This window comes from Rhipicephalus sanguineus, chromosome 4 (genome assembly GCF_013339695.2).
Source record: "Rhipicephalus sanguineus isolate Rsan-2018 chromosome 4, BIME_Rsan_1.4, whole genome shotgun sequence".
Classification (NCBI taxonomy): Eukaryota; Metazoa; Arthropoda; class Arachnida; order Ixodida; family Ixodidae; genus Rhipicephalus; species Rhipicephalus sanguineus.
In genome coordinates this window covers 175,015,392-175,037,979 of record NC_051179.1, presented here as the reverse complement: position 1 = coordinate 175,037,979, position 22,588 = coordinate 175,015,392, and the positions used below count along the sequence as shown (strand labels likewise).

Sequence of the window (22,588 nt, the reverse complement as noted above, 5' to 3'; positions counted from 1 at the left end):
CTAACATGGCACATGAAATGTTTGATATACTTAACACGACATATAATAGTAGAAAAATATTTGCATTTTCAAAATCAGCGTACAAATACACATAAACTAAACAAGTTTTATAGAGATTGATCAAGAATTTCAAAAGAACTTCAAATCAGAGCGAACACCATTAGGGTTTTTATCTGACAATCGACGAAAGTTGGTGCCGCTACCTCTTGTTACTCAACAAGGCACTTCCACCGGGTTTACTCAAACAGGAACACTGTGGTGGATGCATGACAGCCGCAACAAGTTTTTGTAGCAACTTTACAGTGCTGCACTCGATTCCTCTGGGGGAAATAAAATACTACTCGAAGTTTATATAGATGAGTCTCAGAACAATTTCCGCTCGCGTAAAACAACAAAAAATGTTGATTCTAGAAGAAAGTAAGCCATGCAACACGGAAACAGAAGAGATGCGGACAGCTCAAACGCTAGCGTTTGGTTTGTCTGTGTCTTCTCTTTCACGTCTGCATGCCTTCATCCTATAAACAAACTGAAATTTCTGCGATTCGTAAAATTATTCTTTGAATCGGTTTTAAACACTTCATGCCATTTCATACATGTTCACATTGTAATGACAACCTACTGTTTTATCAGTAAGCACCTAAACTATAGGCACAACATCCTGCGAATAATGCGTAGTCCTTAGCCACGTCACCACAATTGTTAAGCATTTTATATATATATATTGTGGCGAAGCAATTGGTACTGTTCAACGGTTGCGCTCTCCAGCGGCTCCTAGTGGGTCGTCCTCTTCTAAACGCCTCTCGCGCTCGGAGCCCGTGCTTTTGCCTTGACTGTCGCCATAGTGCATTGTCGCCGAGTGCCGTCCAATAAACAGCTTAACAATATATATATATATATATATATATATATATATATATGTGTGTGTGTGTGTGTGTGTGTGTGTTTGACATTTTTGAGCGCGCAAAAGAACAGGGACGAAAAACGACGCGGACACAGCGCTGACTTCCAACATATGCTTTATTTTCTACAGTGGTACATATATATATATATAGACAACAAAAAGCAACGCACGCAGGTGCATTGTACAGGAAGGCTTCATGTAAAACCACAAATAAGTATGCATGATAAGCAATCAAACAACCTGATACCGGATTTTTTTCTTCTTTAAGAGATCAAGCGGTCATTCCTGACTACCACTATCGTCTAGTCACCCTGTGGGCCTTGCTTAGAAAGTCTAGTTCTTTTTGGATAGGTCAATTGAAGGTGCACTAATGCACATGTCTCCCAAACTTGCAATCTTCGCCGCTTCAATTATCTCGCGTGTTGTTTGTGCCTGGCTCCTTCCTGTCGCAGTGCACTGCGAATACATGTGATCGCACCCACACTTCCTGCAGTGGAAAGCCACATGTCCCACACCTACAGTTCGCACGTTATTTGCGTGCTCACGCAGCCTGTCATTGGCACACCGTCCCGTCTGCCCTATGTATTTCTTGCCACAGGACAGCAGTAACTCATAAACGATGTTGTTCTCACATTTAACAAAGCTTTTGTGCTTTTTTTGGCACCTGGGTTTTTCAGAACCACTGTAGGAGGCCTTGCACAGATTATAAAGCTTGTTTGGTGCTGAAAGGACGACTCTTACATTGGCGTTGTTTCCTATCTTTTTCAGCCTATGTGAGACATCGTGAAGGTACGGTATGACGGCGCATTTCTGCTTGACAGGCTCCGTTTCTGGTGAAGCCTGCTCCTCACCCTCGCGAGCATGTTTGACAGTCTTGAGAAGGACCCTCCGCCACAGATGTGACGACATACTGAGGAAACTCCGCCTTTTTCAGGCAGTCAACTTGCGCCTGGAAACTACACGAACACTTGTGAGGACATGAGCGGCGAAGCGCATTCATTAGGGTTAATTTTGCAATACCCCTTTTAACTAGCTTGGAGTGGCCCGAAGAAAACGGCAGAAGCGGCTTATTGGCCCTAGGCTCGTACGACCAGCAGACCTGGTCTCGCTCGAAGAACATTCGTAAGTCAAGAAAACGCAAGGCGTTGTTTTGCGGCATTTCATGCGTGACTGCGAGCGGTTGCAGGAAACGCGTGAACAGATCAAGTACATTTGAAGAATCATTGCCAAATTCGCCTGGACTTGATTCTAGAAAGACAACGTAGTCGTCTACATATCTAAACACCTTCTTACATTTGTGCCTGTTAGCTCTGTTTCTAGTTTCTAGTAACAGGCACAAATGTAAAGAAGGTGTTTAGATATGTAGACGACTACGTTGTCTTTCTAGAATCAAGTCCAGGCGAATTTGGCAATGATTCTTCAAACGTACTTGATCTGTTCACGCGTTTCCTGCAACCGCTCGCAGTCACGCATGAAATGCCGCAAAACAACGCCTTGTGTTTTCTTGACTTACGAATGTTCTTCGAGCGAGACCAGGTCTGCTGGTCGTACGAGCCTAGGGCCAATAAGCCGCTTCTGCCGTTTTCTTCGGGCCACTCCAAGCTAGTTAAAAGGGGTATTGCAAAATTAACCCTAATGAATGCGCTTCGCCGCTCATGTCCTCACAAGTGTTCGTGTAGTTTCCAGGCGCAAGTTGACTGCCTGCCAAAAGGCGGGGTTTCCTCAGTATGTCGTCACATCTGTGGCGGAGGGTCTTCTCAAGACTGTCAAACATGCTCGCGAGGGTGAGGAGCAGGCTTCACCAGAAACGGAGCCTGTCAAGCAGAAATGCGCCGTCATACCGTACCTTCATGATGTCTCACATAGGCTGAAAAAGATAGGAAACAACGCCAACGTAAGAGTCGTCCTTTCAGCACCAAACAAGCTTTATAATCTGTGCAAGGCCTCCTACAGTGGTTCTGAAAAACCCAGGTGCCAAAAAAAGCACAAAGAAAGCTTTGTTAAATGTGAGAACAACATCGTTTATGAGTTACTGCTGTCCTGTGGCAAGAAATACATAGGGCAGACGGGACGGTGTGCCAATGACAGGCTGCGTGAGCACGCAAATAACGTGCGAATTGGAGGTGTGGGACATGTGGCTTTCCACTGCAGGAAGTGTGGGTGCGATCCCATGTATTCGCAGTGCACTGCGACAGGAAGGAGCCAGGCACAAAAAACACGCGAGATAACTGAAGCGGCGAAGATTGCAAGTTTGGGAGACATGTGCATTAGTGCACCTTCAATTGACCTATCCAAAAAGAACTAGACTTTCTAAGCAAGGCCCACAGGGTGACTAGACGATAGTGGTAGTCAGGAATGACCGCTTGATCTCTTAAAGAAGAAAAAATCCGGTATCAGGTTGTTTGATTGCTTATCATGCATACTTATTTGTGGTTTTACATGAAGCCTTCCTGTACAATGCGCCTGCGTGCGTTGCATATATATATATGTACCACTGTAGAAAATAAAGCATATGTTGGAAGTCAGCGCTGTGTCTGCGTCGTTTTTCGTCCCTGTGCTTTTGCGCGCTCAAAAAGTCAAACATGAATTACCAACTTGCCGATGCCTACGCTCTCTCAATATATATATGTGTGTGTGTGTGTGTGTGTGTGTGTGTGTGTGTGGTGTGTGTGTGTGTGTGGTGTGTCGTGGTGCGTGTGTGCGTGTGTGTGTGTGTGTGTGTGTCATTCCATGCCAAGTGTCCCAGACGTGGCGCTCGCACATCACAGATTTTGCCTGATAAAATTTGTGCCTTTTTCCTGTGCCTCATGAGTATTGTGGCAAAAGACTTTTGGTCGAAAAAAAAATTTTGACAATCCATGGCACCCCCTCGAAATTTGCTTCTATTTATAAACTGTACCTAATAGAAAAATGTGTATAAAATCTATTTTTGTGTCTTGAGCTACGAAACCGCGCTTGCGCTATCACAGAGGTTCTGTTTAGTTGTCCCATTCGTTATTTCCGATTTTTTTGTGTTTCACTACCAGCTACGTAGCTTCAAAAACTACAAATATCTTCAATGTTCGTGAATTTTTCTTGAGCTATTTGCAACTCACCCTAACCAATATTAATCATAGCCTGATTTCCAGAAAGTGTATTTTAGTACAGAAATGTTTAGGGGATAAAATAGACTTCAAAATCTTTCCGACAAAATTGTGATATTTGAGAAAATGTACGATTTCTCACATGTTTGACCGTATTTTTCATACTGATGCGGTCAAAGTAAAAATCCTCGTCATGTGGCGTTTGATAGAAGACTTCATCGTTAAGTAACGAAGAAAGTCTAATCAAATAATTTTTTTTGTTTTAAGGAAGAAAATAATTTTTGAATTTGGCCCTCCGATCGCGCAGTGCATTTCATTTTGCTGCCACTTCGCCGCAAAGCACGTGGTCGCCCTTACAGCTGACACTCGTCACAGGCAGCGGCCAGATGCGAGATGTATGTCAGCGGCTCGTGAGTGGTCGAAAGTCTTGTCGCGCTGTCAGGGCGACGAGTAATGAATTTGCGTTACAATGAGCATTTGCTAGGCGGGCCCAATGGGAAATATGGACGCCCGAGAGCAGCATGTGGAGTCGTTGGCACAATGTCCTAGAGGGACGTCTGCACAACTAGCATACACATACTGAAAGAAATAATGCACACTGTACACACTTCTTTCTCAGGGTATACATGTTGTACAGACGGCCTCTAGCACAATGTGCCAACGACGCCATAGGCTGCTCTCGGGCGTCCATACTTTCCCATTGGGCCCGCCAAGCAAGCTCACATTGTAACGCGAATTCATTACTCGTCGCCCTGACATCAACGTGACAAGACTTTCGACCACTCACGAGCCACTGACATACATCTCGCATCTGGCCGTTGCCTGTGACGAGTGTCAGCTGCAAGGGCTACCACGTGCTTTGCGGCGAAGTGGCAACAAAATGAAATGCACTGCGCGTTCGGAGGGCCAAATTCAAAAATTATTTTCTTCCTTAAAAGAAAAAAATGATTTGATAAGACTTTTTTCATTACTTAACGATGAAGTCTTTTATCAAACGCCGCATGACGAGGATTTTTACTTTGACCGCATCAGTATGAAAAATATGGTCAAACATGCAACAAATCGTACATTTTCTCTAATTTCACAATTTTTTTTCGGAAAGATCTGAAGTCTATTTTACCCCTAAACATTTCTGTACTAAAATACACTTTCCTGGAAATCAGGCTATTATTAATATTGGTTAGGGTGAGTTCCAGATAGCTCAAGAAAAATTCACGAACTTTGAAGATTTTGTAGTTTTTGAAGCTACGTAGCTGGTAGTGAAACACAAAAATTCGGAAATAATGAATGGGACAACTAAACAGAACCTCTGCGATAGCGCAAGCGCAGTTTAGAAGCTCAACACACAAAAGTAGATTTTATACACATTTTTCTATTAGGTACAGTTTAATAAATAGAAGCGAAATTCGAGGGGGTGCCAGGACCGTCAAAAATTTTTTCGAGCAAGAATGTTTTGCCACAATACTCCATGTGGCACAGGAAAAAGGCACAAATTTTATCAGCAAAAGCTGCGATGTGCGAGCGCCACGTCTGGGACACTTGGCATGGAATGACCCTTAAATATAAGAGCTACAGAAAGATCACGAAGGTCCTGATACTGTAGGAAGGCATTTGACACACGACGTACGTTTTAGCACTATGCTAATGCTAAAACGTACGTCGTGTGTCAAGTACCTTATATATATAAGGTATGATATATATAAATATATATATTTAGCGGTGGTATGGAGAGTTCTGTACAGAACTGAAATACAGAAACATCCGTCCAGAAATACAGCGAGACACATTACTGTCAGAATGAGTGAGATATGAAAAGCAATAGTTTCGCTAACATCGTTCATTACTGTCGAATGCGGCAATATACTAGACCTGGCATAAACATTAGCATAGCCAGCAGTCAGTTTTTATGAATAGGAATCAATGGCCAGCGATCAAGCACTTCTTTGCGACATCCATTACATATTTTATGTGGCATACAGCGCAAAACATGCAACATGTGTAGTTCTCATGTAGTACAGGATTCTCATGTAGTCATCTGAGATACAGGACCCCAATAGGTGACACAGCTTGCGTGCATGAGCTTGGCAGTGTCGTGTTCCCAGACCATGTCAGGGTCAGGTGGCATTCTGGCGAAAAGGACAGCAGGTTGCACTGATTCGAGACCACTCACGGCCAGACCTTAAGCGTGGCTATTCCGAATTCTTGGACACGTCTTGACTACCTCGAGACACGAAGTTTCCAAGGAGGCTTCCTGGTCAAATGCAGCTGTAGAGCTTCAATGTGCAGTCTTGAAGCAACCTGAAATAGTCAAGTGCACAAAAATAAACACATGATGACAGACAGATCGATCACCTTTTAATCTGACAAGGGCAGCGCTCACACACCAGATTCCATGAAGTGTCATGGCAATGAACAAAACCAGGGATACTCATTAACTTTGCTGTACTTTGAGGGTCTGTTACTCCCTTAGCCAGCTGCAACTGTTTCCGCTGCATGACCTCCGTACAATTAGAAGGATGTTTTTTTAGAGAACGCATATTTCTTATCAAAATTGTATAATAGTCACGCTCAAGGTGTTTTCGCGCACACACTCTATGTCAAGAAGGAAATAGTTTGCTGCAACTAAAATGGCAATGAAGAGATTAATTAACAAAAACTCATTAATTAACTTTTAATTCCTGACCTGGAGGTAGTTGTTTATATTAGAAAGTTGTATCGCGTGCCAATTTATGGCATACACATTTTTTTTAATCGCGAAAGTTACACGTAATTCGTGATATTCATCCTTGAATTTCAAGGACGAAATCGAAACTGATAGCGCCTGACGTGCAGGAAGCGTCGCTTCTCTGTTACGTAAGCTCGGAGCTACACGTGAAAAGAAGGTGATGATAGTTTAATGAAGGTGGGCCGAAGCAGAATGTGATCAGGAAAATCTGCAAGCATTCAGAAATACACAAGTAAACAGCTTATTATTTGGGTGCGATGTGTGGTACTTATCTGTAAACATAGAAAGAAAAGGTTGATATTACTGCCGTTTCGGATGCGCGCATCTCGAAAGAAACAAATGAGCACCAAACGCCACATGCAAAGGTAAGGCGATCCGCTGACGCAAGTTAGATGACTTGCCAGTTTTCACGAAAAGGTACGACCACGACGCGCCTTCATTCAAATTTTGTCACTCCCTTGTCGCGGGCAGCTCCGGTCTGACGTAACAGAAAAACCGCGTTTTCTGTGTGCCGGACACGATCAGTTTTGATTTAGCCCTTAAAATTTCACAATAAATATCTCGAGTTACGTAAAACTTTCATGATTTCTGAAAAATGGGTATACCATAAAGCGGCACGCACTACAAATTTCTAATATAAACAACTGCCCTCAAGTCAATAAATAAAAATTAGTTAACGGGTTTTTGTTAATTACTCCCGTCAACGCATTTTTTGTTGCGGCAGAATATTTCCGCCTCGAACTAGAGTACTACTGGAGCGTGACTGTCATAGAGTTTTTTTTTATAAAAGATATGTACTGTCTGAAAAAAAATCACCCTGTATAGCATGGCAGCAGTATTTTAATAATAATAATAATTGTTGGGGTTTGACGTCCCAAAACCACGATAAGATTATGAGAGACGCCGTAGTGGAGGGCTTTGGAAGTTTCGACCACCTGGAGTTCTTTAACGTGCACCTAAATTTAAGCACACGGGTCTAAACCATTTTCGCCTCCATCGAAAATGCGGCCTAGGCGGCCAGGATTCGATCCCGCAACCTGCGGGTCAGCAGTAGAGCACCATAACCACTTGACTAGCAGTATTTTAACGAAGACCTGTAGGTCGCGGGATCGAGTCCCAGCCTCGGCGGCTGCATTTTCGTTGGAGGCGAAAATGTTTGAGGCCCGTGTACTTCGATTTAGCTGCACGTTAAAGAACCCCAGGTAGTCGAAATTTCCAGAGCCCTCTACTACGGCGTTTCTCAATCATATCGCAGTGATGCTACCGAGGACATCTGATTTGGAGCAATTTTTGGAGCAGCAAAATTTCCGTTTTGGAGCAATTTGGAGCAGCAAAATTTTCATCTTGGAGCACTTTGGAGCAGATAATTTTGCATCTGGGAGCACTTTGGAGCAGCGAATTTTACATCCTGGAGTGCAATACAGAAGCATATTGCATTAACATTTAAGCACCTGAGTATTATTATGGGGCTCTTATGAAGGCTAGAAATATTTCGATTCATTGCAAATCTCATGGAAAAATCATCTCAGGAGCATAGCCGTGCGCACAGGGGAGCAGGGGGGGGGCGCCCCCCCCCACCCCCAATTACCTAAGAGGGGGGGGGGGGCGCAAAATCTGCCCCATACGTTGACCCTTGCGATAGCAATTATATGGACACTCTCGGCGGATTTTTGCCGTCGCCGTTGCCGTAATTTTCCGTATAAAGTCCGAATTAATAACATCACCACGCGCATTCTAGCCGCGGGTAAAAACTCGCGAGCGCTGGCGACGAACGCGGCTGAAGCGGAGATTAAACTAGCCGGCCGTCTGTCTCCGCCGCACGGACAGCGCATGAGATAACATCTTTCCGCGTGCGGGCCTGCCGTCGATTGCTCATCAAACAGAGAGGAAACGCCCCGCACGTCTTTCGTAAGGAGCATGAAGGGACGCCAGGGGAGCGGAAGGGGGGGGGGGGGGGACCGCATCTTTCGAAGGGCGCAGTCGCTTGCGCGCGCGCTATCTCAAGGTGGAGACGACTCGTAAACTTGCTGTGCTCTCAACGCTTACTTCGCGTTTAGAGAACTCAGAGCAAGAAAACGCTTCGGTTCCTGGAGGGGCCATATTCCCTTATAAACCAGCGTTTCGGTTGAGTTACGCGAGATCGGATCCAAGAGAGTAAGCTGCGCTAGTCTTACTTCGTTTCACAATACAATTTTTTGGTATCGCATTCATTGCTTCAGTTTTAAGCGAAACTGAGTTTTTTTAACCGTTACCTATTGACCCCCGAAAGCGAGGGGCGGACGTGTAACATGGCGTAGCCACTTCACTGTGGGCTGTCAGCGACGGGCCCGCTAATGACAGCTGCGCATTTGCGGCTGCTCCGACCAGGAGATATGATTTTACTAATGAGATGACACTTTTAAAAAAGCAAGCAAAAAATTCGAATTGGAACCCTAGCACGTGAGCTCGAAAGGGCAGGGCCTTTTAGGGGGTATTTGCCGCAGAGTGATTACAAACTCGGACATGCTGGCGGAAGGAATTACGAAAAAGCTGTTCTGGATGAAGATCCATGGATAAAGTATATCTGAGGAAAAGTGTCAACGCGTTTCCACCGTTCGCGTGCTCTTCCATAAACGCGAAGAAAGGAAAATTCGATATTGTCCCATATATCTACTGCGAGCGATCCCAGATTTCATTCCGCGATGTCCGGAAACAGAAGTGACAGACATTTTAGCGGCACTCATGTAGTTATTACTGAACATTGCTTTCCTTACGTGCCGTGCGACGCTTGAAACGAGCTATCAGCAGCGTTTCTGGAACAGACGACGTCCGCCAATGAATCGCCGTCGCACTTTCTCGCTACCGATAGGCCTAGACGTCACGAGCCTCTGCGGAGAGCGCGTTTTGCTGTCGAGCCGACTTGCAGAACAGAAGCTGCGTCGGCACCGTGTATGGCATCGTGGCTTACTCTGAACGCACGCGCGAGCGCTATTTACTGAGCGGAATAATTCTTGGTCCATGATTGCGACTTTATTGGTAGCCCCAAGATCGAGCTGCACATGTTCTGACGCGCCGGCGGTGGGATTGGCGGTGATAGCTAGACGCCCCCAAACCCGAGACTTTGGAGCAGTTTGGCGCAAATTTCGTCGATATTATCAGGATGGCGCAGTAAATACAATTTGGCGCACTTTGGCGCAGTTGGCGCAGGAGTGGAATCACTGATATCGTGGTTTTGGGATGTTAAACGCCAAATGTTATTATTAGTTTAACGAAGAAAACGGCAAAATGTGTATACAGCTACACGAAATATGGCGAATGTACGACAAGACTAGGCTTGCCTTCACTGCCTTCTTTCTGTCGCATCATTGTGAGCGTGCCCTTCTAGTGCCTGGCTTCAGAACAGCTGCACGAAGGTGCAGCTATTCTAAAGGCCTAATGTGCCATTTTTTCTTCAGATCTATATCAACAGGCAAAGGTCTCGTTTTTCCGTTTGTCTGGAAGGACAACCCACCAGCCAGCGTTGACCAGTATAGAGGGTTGGGAGCAAACTCGGGCAAACTGTGCAGCACAAACATCACCTCAAACCTCAAACAATCGAGGTGATGAGAAGCGGTCAAACAAAAAGGAACAGTGCTGAAGTGACTTATATACATATTAAAAACAACAGCTGATTATGGCACGAAATTGGGACAATTAAGGTGCATTGTAAAAGAATGTCAAATGAGGTACCCTGCTGTAAAAAGTGCTAAATATTCATTGCAGACTATGGCGAATAGAATTCAAATAGGATACAGCGAGTGTTTCGAGGTATAATGACGAAGCAATAATTGCTAGAGATTTATGAGCGAAAAGCACAATGCGATTAAGCGGTGCTACATAGTGGGAGATCACGGATTAATTTCAACTACCTGGAGTTCTTCAACGTGCACAAATCAGAGGGCATGGGAGTTTCTGTATCTGGCCCCCTTCTAAATGCAGCTGCCGGGGTCAGGAATAGAACCCGCGTCCTTGGGCTTCGCAGCGTAACGCTTCCAAGTCCATTTTAAAGGATTTTTGTCCACTGCCCAAAACATCACTGTAGACTGTATCTTTGTGTTGAAAATAATAACGAACTGAACCACGGCTGGTATAACAAAGGCATCCAATATCCACGAAACACAGCGTTTGAGCAGTATGTTTACTGCCATTATTACTAGCCGGTGTTGTGTTTACTATTAGGTACTAGCACCACACCACATTAGACAAAGCAAGTATCACAGGAGGATGAGGTTATGCTCGTATGCAGTTTGTGGACAAAAAAAAAAAAAAAACTACAACTTTGAAGTGAACTCACATTTACCTTTGTTGCATGATAATTTTTAGCATCATAAGATCAAGTCACCGCTGTTTCAATTAAATGAAACCGCGCTACAAAAGCTATTGCATCAAAGTTTTATAGCAGTTACGCACGCACGCACGCACGGACGGACGCGCGCGCACGCGCACTCACACACACACACACACACACACACACACACACACACACACACACACACACACACACGCACACACACACACACACACACACACACACACACACACACACACACACAAACAAACAAACAAGCAAACACGGCGAGAAGTTCGAATATGCAGCGAATAAATACGTATTAAACGTGTTTCAACGTCTGGGTAGCAAAGGAAAGAAACACTAAATTCTAGAGTTTCACGAGCCAAAATCATGATCTGGATATCAGGCATGTTCGGGCCGGGTGCATTAGATTGATTTTGATCAGCTGATCTTACTTACCCTTCAAATCGGTGCAACGTTGCTCTACGTGTCACCACACTCGACTTGCAACCGAGATTTCAACTCGCAATTTCATGTTTTTCTGGCATGTATGGAATAAGGAAACACGATATTGGCGCGCACCACTCCGTTTTACCCGCTACTGGAGTCCAGTGCGGTTTTCGTCGTTGCCAAGCCATTGAAACACGATAGCAAAATCCGTGCAACTGGAACATCAGAAAGACAAGTGGCAAAGCTACGTGTGAAGCGAATAAAAGAGTTGTAGGCAGAAGCCGGCAGAACTCACCTGAAATCTATAACGACCGTAGGAGCGTCGTCCACAGGCTTCGTCTGTCGGTGCCACTGGGATCTGTCATGCGCTGCCATCTTGCTCAGGCAAGTTCACGACGAAACGAAGCTTACTGCAGGGACTTCTCCGTCCGGAGGCTGCTTTTCCCAAACACTGAGTGACACTGCTTCAGCCATTCACGGCAAGCGTGAGCTGACGACACGATACTACGCCACGAATGCATAGCACGGAAGGAAAGTCACGCAAAACGATCAGCCAGACACGGCAAGAGCGAGCCGACGATACGATACTACGCCACGAATGCATAGCACGAAGAAAGTCACGCAAAACAATCACTTGCAATCACGCCTGACGACACAGATTATTCTGGCGGACTAAAGAACGACCACAACGAGACGGATCACGAACAATGCCGTCTAACGACGCCAGGCCAAAATGGCTGTCTCGTATTGGTGGCTTCGGCTTTGGATTAAAGTAGCCTCCACGAACGCCTAAATGGTTTCGGTTTTGTTTTGGTGCTATAGAACACACATCCATGCATAGTTAAAGCTCTATTGAATAATATCAGGGTGGAGGAGGCGAAGCGTGCCCTGTGTGTGTCTGTAAGGGCTGTACGGTGGGAGGGGGCGCAGGTGAACGTGCATCCCCTGCTCTAGGGGCTAGGGAGAGTGCGGTGAGGCCGTGTGTGCGTGCCTAGCTGTGCTCAACGTTTGCTGAGCGATTTGGTGGCCCGCGCGGATTATCGTGAAGATATAGTTTAGCTGTGGCGGGCAGAAATGATGACCACGCGAGCTATAATTCTGGTAGTATTGTCGCTCTTTAGGAGACGCGGTAAAGCGTCGCCTTGATAACCGGTCTGCGCGGTTATCATGCCAGCTTTGCGGCACATGTTTCTACGGCCGTCGAGTTAGATGTGTTCCCGATCGCCAGTGCGTTCAACACCATGCACGTCCATTTCACTAATAAATGTATGTTTTCTGCCATACATGCTGTCGTAGGAATCTACAAACCTCGCTTGCAAACGTGCGAAGATTCGCAAATTTGTCAGCGCTGCCATTGTTAAACGTTGTCATAACTCTGAATGTTTCGCTTGGGGGCAAGATTTTTTAAGAACCCTGTTTACTTGTAGACGTTTTCGAAGCGCCGTTTCAGCAATATCGTAACTGAAGCCATAACACAATACGTGCGTAATTCCACATTTTACGAATCCATGTTATATATTCTCAACCAAAATTTTTCGGTATACCACAAGCCAAAGCAGCGAACTGTATCTTGGTCGCAGCCAGTGAAGCTTTCTTTTTAAAAAAAACCCACCCTGTATATGCAGAACCCTCACTGACTCCCTTGGAGCAAGGGAGTCATCTATTTCATTCAGGAGCGTCGACCAGAGCATTGTGACTCCCCTTAGAAAAAAAGGTGGTCATCGGCTGCCACAAAGAGAGTCAAGCAAACGTGACTCCCTTTTGACTCTCTTTTTTTAAGAGTGTACATTTGTTCAAATAATTTATGAAATCATAATGTCATTATTTGCACAAGTGCTTTCTTAGCTGTCATTTTGCATCCCATACATTACCTAGGTCTCTGCACTGTTTGTCCGTTCAGGTCACTGCAGAGGTCTTTTGTAACGCGCTCCCAAGATAAGATCTCTGCTTTATTCTTCTGTCTGCTTTATTTCTACTACTGTTTACACATTTACACGTTGCCAAGGCGATTTCGAAAACAAATATATAATTATGTGGGCGTGCTTGAGTATACAGTACAAAACATTCTGCTTGCCGCTTAGGAAAATAGCGAAATTGAGTTTAATGGAAATCGTTAGGAGCCATCTTAAAGATGTTAGAAAGGGGATTCGAGAAACGTTGTTTTACTGAATGCTCCATTTTACTCATGAGCTTCCCAACGAGCCGTTTCAGGCAATTTTCCATAGGCACTGAATTTTCTATTGTCTCATCAGGTAAGTTGACGATACTTCATGCTCACTGCTAATAAGGGCGCCCTCTGTTTTGTGTTTCTGTACTCATTCAATGTGAATGTTTGACGCACGACCACCTCTCTATAGTGCTTATATTTGTTTTCCTCTTTTAGGCCTAATCGCTTAGTAATGTGAGCTAAAAGCGGCAATAGCGCCAATAGCGGCGGCGTCCTGCGACGCTCTATGCAACTATACAATACGTATGACATGTTTCTGTGTTGCGCATGTTCTCTCGTTGAAGAAAAATTGCTAAAGGATGGCACGTTAGTGAGTTTATCAACAAAGAATCCTTTACGCCAGCAGATAAGTAGAATATGAAAATTCATTGCAGTTTTACGTCATCTACATATACACCAGGGGTCTCGAACTGAGCTTATAGCCAGCGGGCCGCCATCGCGAAATTTAGTTCCAAGGGTAGGCACAGTGAAGATGGTGGGGGAGAGTTTGAACAAAATTACGATTTAAAGGAAGCCTTTCCCATATGTCATATATAGGTAATTTCTGAAGGGGACTTGGAGTCAAGATTCGAGAAACATCGATACCATGTACACAACGAGTGAAATCTGGACGCATATTCTGAAATATAGAGTTTTTGTTCCACGGTTATGTTTTAGCACATGGTGACCACATGTTCCTCACGAAAGGAATGCTTGAGACCAGTCATGTCTGTGCGGCTCACGAACATACTCATTTCGAAAATAAAAAAAAAAACAAATGGGATGAAGACGGTCACGTGTGTGGGCCGGGCCGCTAGCGAAAGGTCTCAAACCCCTAGTATAAGCCATGCGTTCCACCCCCTCCCCCCCCCCCCAAAAAAAAAAGAAATATAACGAAAATGTCGCTACCAGCGCTGCTGCTGTACACCTGTCCGGATATACGGTATTGTGCAAGCTGTCTTTTACGGACAAGGTAAAAGTCCACACCGGTATTTGCGCCGTCGTGGGAAGGCTTCTTATTGACGTTATTGTGATTATACGGCAACCTGCTAGCCTGGTCGGCAAGCGGAGCAGCGACTCTCATCAATTGCAAAAATAACAATCAAGAACCGCTGTCAGCGAAGTGTATAAACAGTTCTCCTGTGAAGAAGCTAAAACAAACCCCAATAAGTTGTTTTGGAAAGAAACTAATGTACTTTGAGCAAGAAGGGCAATACTTCCGAGATACTAACAGACATTTCATTCAAGTGAAACAAAATAGGTCACAGTTAAGAAATTTTCAAGCAGACATTTTCGTACATTGCCATTTGCTGCTACATTATACGGATCTTTAATAACAAATTTGATAATGTATCGAAGTATCTTAAGATACAGTTGCCAAGTATCGTATCGGATACAGTTATTGCGACAGTATCTTGTATCTGTATCTCCAATACTTCTTGCCTGAGTATCTTGTATCGTATCGCGATACAATTTCAAATTATCTTTGCCCAGCCCTGGCGGAGAGTAACAGAAAATCAGTCCTGGGGATAAAAAGCTCATCCGAATGGAGGGTTTGAGTGGACCGACCGTTCGTCCGGCGAGGTGCAACTGAGAGGACTAACGATTGCCCGGTAAGGTGTAAATGTGAGGACTAAATGTTAGTCCATTGAGGTGATCTGTGGGGACTAACAGTTGGCCGGTAAGGTGTAAATGTGAGGACTAAATGTTAGTCCATTTAGGTGATCAGTGGGGACTAACAGTTGGCCGGTAAGGTGTAAATGTGAGGACTAAATGTTAGCCCATTGAGGTGATCTGTGGGGACTAACAGTTGGCCGGTAAGGTGTAAATGTGAAGACTAAATGTTAGTCCATTTAGGTGATCTGTGGGTACTAACAGTTGGCCGGTAAGGTGTAAATGTGAGGACTAAATGTTAGCCCATTGAGGTGATCTGTGGGGACTAACAGTTGGCCGGTAAGGTGTAAATGTGAAGACTAAATGTTAGTCCATTTAGGTGATCTGTGGGTACTAACACTTGGCCGGTAAGGTGTAAATGTGAGGACTAAATGTTAGCCCATTGAGGTGATCTGTGGGGAATAACTGTTAAACCTGGTGCCGTTAGTCCTTTAAGGGATTAATGGTTGTGGCAGCCCCATTTGTCCCAAAAAGGGACGAACCAGACACCCTTTTAACACCCTTTTGCCTTAGAGTGTACCAAAGAGAGTCGCTGCAACCGCTGGGGCACCCCTAAGCAGCTCGAGAACGTGGTGTTTTTTTTCTCGCCGGGACTGCGCTTCCCTGGTTCGACAACCATGAGAGCGCGTTGACAACATGATAAATTTTTGTTGACGAACTGAAAGAGTGTTTGGGGGACTCAACAGCAAAGATTACGCAGGCTGAGCAGACTTTTTCGCGTAGAGCTCACTTACCTGGCGAAACTTGTACCACCAATATTGAGGCTGTATTGGAACTTTGCGGAAACGTGAGTGCGGCCATGTCTGGCGAAGATAAGGTCGGCTATCTCCTCAAAGGAGTCGCGAAAGATGTATATAATTTTCTTATCACAAAAGAAGACCTAAACACTCCCTCTGACATAAGAAAGCACTGCCGTGCGCTTGAAGCGCTGAAGGGGAGGAGAATTCTTCAGAAATTTGGACCAGACTGTCGGAAAGGAACGAAAACAAAAAACGACAAACGAAAAAAAAAACGATATTTTTGACCGGAACGAAAACTCAACCGAAACGTTATCTATTACTTTGTTCCGGAGTGAAACCGAAATTTTTTCAATCATTTTTCTGTTCACTAGAAAACTTGGCAATACGGAACAACTGAGGTCATGAAACGCGAGCAATCATGCGTATCTCAAGGTACAGTATTAGCGCACAGCTTAGGCAGGAATTCCAAAGCAAAGTTATCTTGAAATTCTGCGAAGAACGAAAACAGTGGCAACCAGAGATGTTTATATTAACGCAAGTGGACTTTTGCGCGCCTGTCAGGCAGGCTATAGTGGAGAGGGCATTGTCGGCGCTGAATTTGTAAACTGGCTAGCAACATAGCGCGGGATCACACCAGGACCAAGAAGAAGTACGAGACGAACACAAGCGCTTGTGTTCGTCTCGTACTTGTTCATTGTCGTTGTGTGCTCCCGCGCTATGTTGCTAGCCAGTTTACGATGAACCAACAAGCCCATATTGGTACCCTTGTCGGCTGAATTTCTCACAGCGTCTCACAGCAAAAGGTGTTATGAGATCACAACAGCCGATTTTGGCGCCATAGTTGTCCGCCGCCGCTGCTGTCCGTAACGGCTATCGCGCGAAATAAGAAAAAAAAATCGGCAGATCCCACGCCTTGTGGGAATAGGTTTCATGAGGTTTCATGCGGAGCAATCAGCGACTGATTGTCTATGCTGCATATTTGGCTTTAATCCAAGCGTTATGAGGTGGATCGACGTGTTTTTGTAAGCGTAGTAGTTGTGTGCACATAGTGGCCTTACCAGGACGTCAATTACACTGGCGTTTAAAGGGACACTAAAGAGAAACAATGAATTGGTTTAGATTGATAAAGCGTGCTTGGAGGTTTATTATTAGAGGAAAAAACAAAGTTCAAAGTTTCTTTCTTAGATTTCGCGCCGAACTTTGTAACTCGTGACGTAAAAGATTTCAAAGAGCATTTAACGTATTTTGGCGCCACGGCTCGACGAAATTTTCACAAACAGGTTATGTCAAGTCTCTGGCCCCCTCAGAGCACAATGTACTTCGATTTAACCGATTAGGAACTACGTACGCCCAAGCAGGCGCCGTCAAAATATGTGACGTCACGGCGAATGGTGCAGGAATTCCAAGGTGGCGTCGCCACCTGTATTTTCTTTTTGCGTGTTTTCTCGCTTATTAAGCGTCTTCTCGCGGCAAGCGTGGTGTTTTTGGGATCGTGGAAGGCTACTTTACAAATGCGAGAAAAATCGTTCTGCTCTTTAGTGTCCCTTTAAACGTTAACTTAAGGAGCACAGACGTGAGTATTATCGAAACGAAGGGCGCTGTACAGTGCGATGATGTGAATATCATGCGTAACTTTCGTTAGGTTATTGCTCAGGGGTCGAGCAACGCTTGAATGTAGCTTGCTGAATCGTAGGGATGGAAATGTAATGTTTGTTGGACTGCTACAAAAGCGGAGCCAACACTGTAACCACAATTGACGTTAACCCGGCATGACGCCTGTATCATAGCAGTACATATGCAATGTTTGCTGCTTTGTTATAAAATTAGATAGCCAGCACCACAACCACAATTGACGTTGCACCGACATTACGCCTGCATAGGGTCTTTATCCAAAGCAGTTTCAAGCAGTGGCGTCGCTCTGTGGTAGAATACCTGACTGTCGCAGAATTCTTGGGTTAGATTCCTGCTGGGATCCTGGGGGGCGATCGGATATCTTTGTTCGTTCGCGTTCGTTCTGCGGTGCCTACGTCACAAAAGTGAGAGGAGGCGCAGCTCTCCCGCCTAGAACCGCCGAGAGGAAGAGAACAGCCAATCGTGAAGCGGAGAGCTTTCCGGAAGTAGACGCGCATCCTGTGACGTCGGCACGAGGACCGTGAAGCGTTTCTCGCCTTTTAATAAATATAATTACTTTACAGAAAATTATTGCTTTTGCTTCTCAAGCTCAAACACTTTTTCAAACAGCAACAGCTTTGAGTGATGATATTTAATAATGTTAGCTTTTTTTGACGTCGTCGCTAGATGGTGTCGCGAACGCGAAAAAAAAAAAAAGAAAAGTAGCGGCTGACGCAGTTTCAAAATGTCGTCCCATCGCAACGTCTGCGTTGGTTCTCGTACAGTGTACTGTAGTTCTCGGGTGTCTGATCGTCAAAAGGAGCTTCTGCTGGCTTTTGCGAAAGAGCACCCACAGATCGCGACGCTGTCGTGCCCGCTGGAGCCGTCGTTCACGAGGGAGGACCGGGACGACATGTGGCAGGAGCTGGTAGCGCTTTTGAACGAAGTCCCTGCGCGTAACACCACAGCCTTGCCAAACTCCGAGAGCAGCAGAGGTGAGTGCGAGCACAATCGTATTGTGGTCGGTCATCTTACACGTCCCGCTTGTGCTTTACAGCGGCACCGGAGGCGGCCAGATTACGGGCTAACGCGGCCGCGTCGTGCTTGACAGGGACCGCGCGGGTCGACAGTACGCGAGGCCCAGAGTTCGGGTGATTTGAATCGGTAAGCACTGGCTTAGAATATCATTGTTACTTGTATGCTGCGAAATAGTGTGCTCGTTTGCTTCGAGCCATTACGCGCTGTCAATTTTACTTTTTCAAACAATATCGAGTGAATCACCCGGCCGCCGCGTTGGCTGAGGTGCTAACACGTTGTGCCGCTCAGAACAGAAAGCAAAACATCCACATTTGCGGTGATGACGAAAGAACAGCCGCGAACTATATTTCGAAGCTCATTAGAGCACCCTACGTGTTCCAACCCATTTCTCAGACCCTCGAGTCGAGTGAGGTGCGTAGCCAGTAGGCTTGCCTCCCTCCACCCCTCTCTCCGAAGTCTGTGTGTCATAGCATGCCGCTGTTGAAACATTCTAAAAAAACATTGTTATTGTCCACTTCCACTCCATACTTCTTATTGCACTCAGTGTGTCAATCAAGAAACTTCTTACTATAACAGGTGAGCCCTGCTCCAGCTGCTGCTGGTGTGGCTGAAGAGGATGTGGCCCAGGATCTTCCCCGTGCCCCAACACGTAAGTTTCACTGATGTTTTTGATTAACTGTAGATGGTGTTACATGCTCACAGGTGATGCTCACGCGTGCAGGCATATGTTTGTGAAGAGATGACATCTGTGGGCATAAAGACAAAAAGCTGCGCAAAAAAAAAAAATTTGGCAAATGGTTGCAGGAGCTAGTTGTATGCATAACTGTCAGATGGAATAAACAGGTGTCCTGCCTTGCAGTTATGGTGAAATGTAGCAAAAAAGTTGCATTGCAAAAATGTTCAACATCTTGAAATGTTTCCCTATTTTGTCAATTGCTTCAAAAGTGAAACTGAAAATGTGCTATTGCTAAATATACTGTTCAAAAAGCAAGCTCGTTATATAACTTTTTCACATAGCCATTATACACAAATGCACATGTTTGCACCTGTGTTACACCTGCTTGCTGTGTGTTTTGCATACTGCAGCAGCTAGGGTTTCGGAAGGAGATTGTGTCAGTCATCTCGTAAAGCCGGGCAAACGATTGTGCAGCCCTGAAAAGGGCTGTTTGGTTGCTTCTCATACAGAGGTGGTTAGAGGTGCGAGATGCGTTTGATGAGATGAGCGAAAATGAATTTCGGCACCGCTTTGGTCTGTCCAAACGAAGTGCGTTGGTTGTGCGGTGAACCAAGCACCATTCATGGATGCCGTTGGGTCAGTGGATTTTCAACAGAGAGGAAATTGTTGCACACACTGAAACTCTTCACGAACATAAGTTTCCAGCGAAGAGTCGGTAGCAGGAAATTTATAGATGATAATGGCAACACATTTCTTGGTTTACAGCTCATGCCGCAGCTGCGAGATGTGTGCAACCGGCAGGCCAAGGCGCTGGAGTTACTAGCCGCAAACACCAGGCGGCAGGGCCAGGCATCATTGGAAAGCTGTGCCAGGTTCAACTTCTCGGTGACGTGGTCCACGAACTGCAAGGCGTTGGTACCCTCGCCCGGGCCCTCATTGCAGCGGAAGCCACCTGCATAGTGATTTGTAAAGACTAGTTGTACATATATGCAGATTTATTTTGTAGTATACGCACATAGTGCACTGTAGTGTATCTTTATGTTTATAGTGTATACGTGTAGAATATTGTGGCACACTGTACGTTTTCTATCGATTTTTACACATCCTAGAAAAAAAGAAAAGCGTTTGTGAATGGTCTAGGTTGCACAGCAATTTTGAAATATTGCAAGACCAAGAAATAGTTTACGAATACGTGTTCTGTTGCTTAGAAGTGTTTAGACAACAGGATTGGGTACAAACAGAAATCAATAATAGAGGAAGACATATCAGAAACCAACAACTTGCATTTTTTAGCAAGTTCGATTAATACCGGTTCGACTGTGCCTTGTTTTCATGTAATACAATGACTTTCGTGCTGCGAGACGCGTGTGTTGCTGCAGAGGAGCAGCAGGCACTTTGTAATAACTCCATTTGTATATTATAAAAGGAAGGTACTTTTATATTCTTTTTCTTGGCATTAAATTTAAAGGACCCCTGACACCAAAATTGAAACCTCGAGATCTTTGTGTTGTTTGACTTTCCTGTATACGGGGGCACACCTGACCGATTATTAGTGACGAACGTTGCCTTTAAGATATCTTAATTTGGTTTTAAAGTAAGCGTGAGTGCTCACTTGAGTTGGCTGCACCTTGCGACATCCAAGTATTGGGGACGGACGTCACAGAAGGTTTGGGGGGTGCACAATATGAGGACTGGCACCCAGGGAGGCCTATTGTTCCGCACCCCTCTGGCTCTGTTGTCTGTTGTCCTGCTGCTCTCGAGGTAGTTTTCGTGGGGGACACGCGCTTAACAGGTTTAACCCATACCGAGGCACCCACATACTTTCAATCTCTACTGCGCTGGGGCCCCGATTTGAAAACCGCGCTGTCAACGTCACCACAGCTTGAGTGCACGTGGTCTTTGACGCTCCCCCGCATGGGGCGCGAGTTTCTTGTGGTTTTTAGGCGGGCGTTTTGAAGTGATGCTAAAATGGTCACAATTAACTACGCTAGAATTAGTTGTACGATACGCTAGAGCATTTACGATTTAATTTAGAGATTACCAGACACAAAGCTACAAATTACAGCCAAAAAGTCACCAACAAAAATTTCGCTGTCAGGGGTCCTTTAAGGGATATTTATTAAATGCGAAGCATTTCTTAGCGAACCTCTGGCACTTTGAGCGTATCTATCTATCTATCTATCTATCTATCTATCTATCTATCTATCTATCTATCTATCTATCTATCTATCTATCTATCTATCTATCTATCTATCTATCTATCTATCTATCTATCTATCTATCTATCTATCTATCTATCTATCTATCTATCTATCTATCTATCTATCTATCTATCTATCTATCTATCTATCTATCTATCTATCTATCTATCTATCTATCTATCTATCTATCTATCTATCTATCTATCTATCTATCTATCTATCTATCTATCTATCTATCTATCTATCTATCTATCTATCTATCTATCTATCTAGCCGCATACGTCTGGGTGCTCTCATGATGGCCTCCTTAACTTGGTGTAGACCAAAATTTGCATGGGAGGGTGGTTTTCAGCGAACAAACTGACACTTAATGCTAAAAAAACTAAATACACTATTTTCCACTCCCGTTATCGGGATATAAGCAATGAGTCTATTTACATTACAATAAACAACTGCGTGCTTGAGCAAACGAAAGATTTCAAATATCTGGGTGTAATTTTCGATAGCCATTTAAACTGGCAAAGCCATATTAACTCTTTATGCGCTAAACTAGGATCTGGATGCAGTACGTTATTAACCGCTAGAAATTATTTTAAAACTAGTATCCTCCGAATTCTCTATTTCGCTTTTTTTCATTGTCACCTATCATATTGCATAGATTCATGGGGATGGACTTTTAAAACGTACCTAGAACCCTTACGTATACTACAAAAGCGAGCACTTCGAATAATAAACAATGCTAGATATGATGAACACACCGCGCCATTGTTTTATAACATGGAAATCATACCATTTGATAATTTACGACAGCAAAAAATTGCGCTTACCGTCCATGATGTCATTTCTTATAATCTGCCCTTTCATATATCAGTATTTTCATCCTCTTCCCGCCTTACCAGACGTGCCACACTACATAATTTCAATCTTCCGCCTACTAATAATGTTTATGGAAAACGATTGCTACAATTTTCTGG

General features: G+C 44.6%; 1 long non-coding RNA gene across 1 annotated transcript; it reads left to right on the top strand.

The window, feature by feature from the left end:
* The first annotated feature begins 18,501 nt into the window (after positions 1-18,501).
* LOC125758147 (uncharacterized) lies at positions 18,502-19,501 on the top strand. Its single transcript, XR_007415906.1, has 3 exons — positions 18,502-18,694; positions 18,757-18,863; positions 19,314-19,501. It is a non-coding gene; the product is annotated as an uncharacterized LOC125758147 (long non-coding RNA).
* Positions 19,502-22,588: the final 3,087 nt, after the last annotated feature.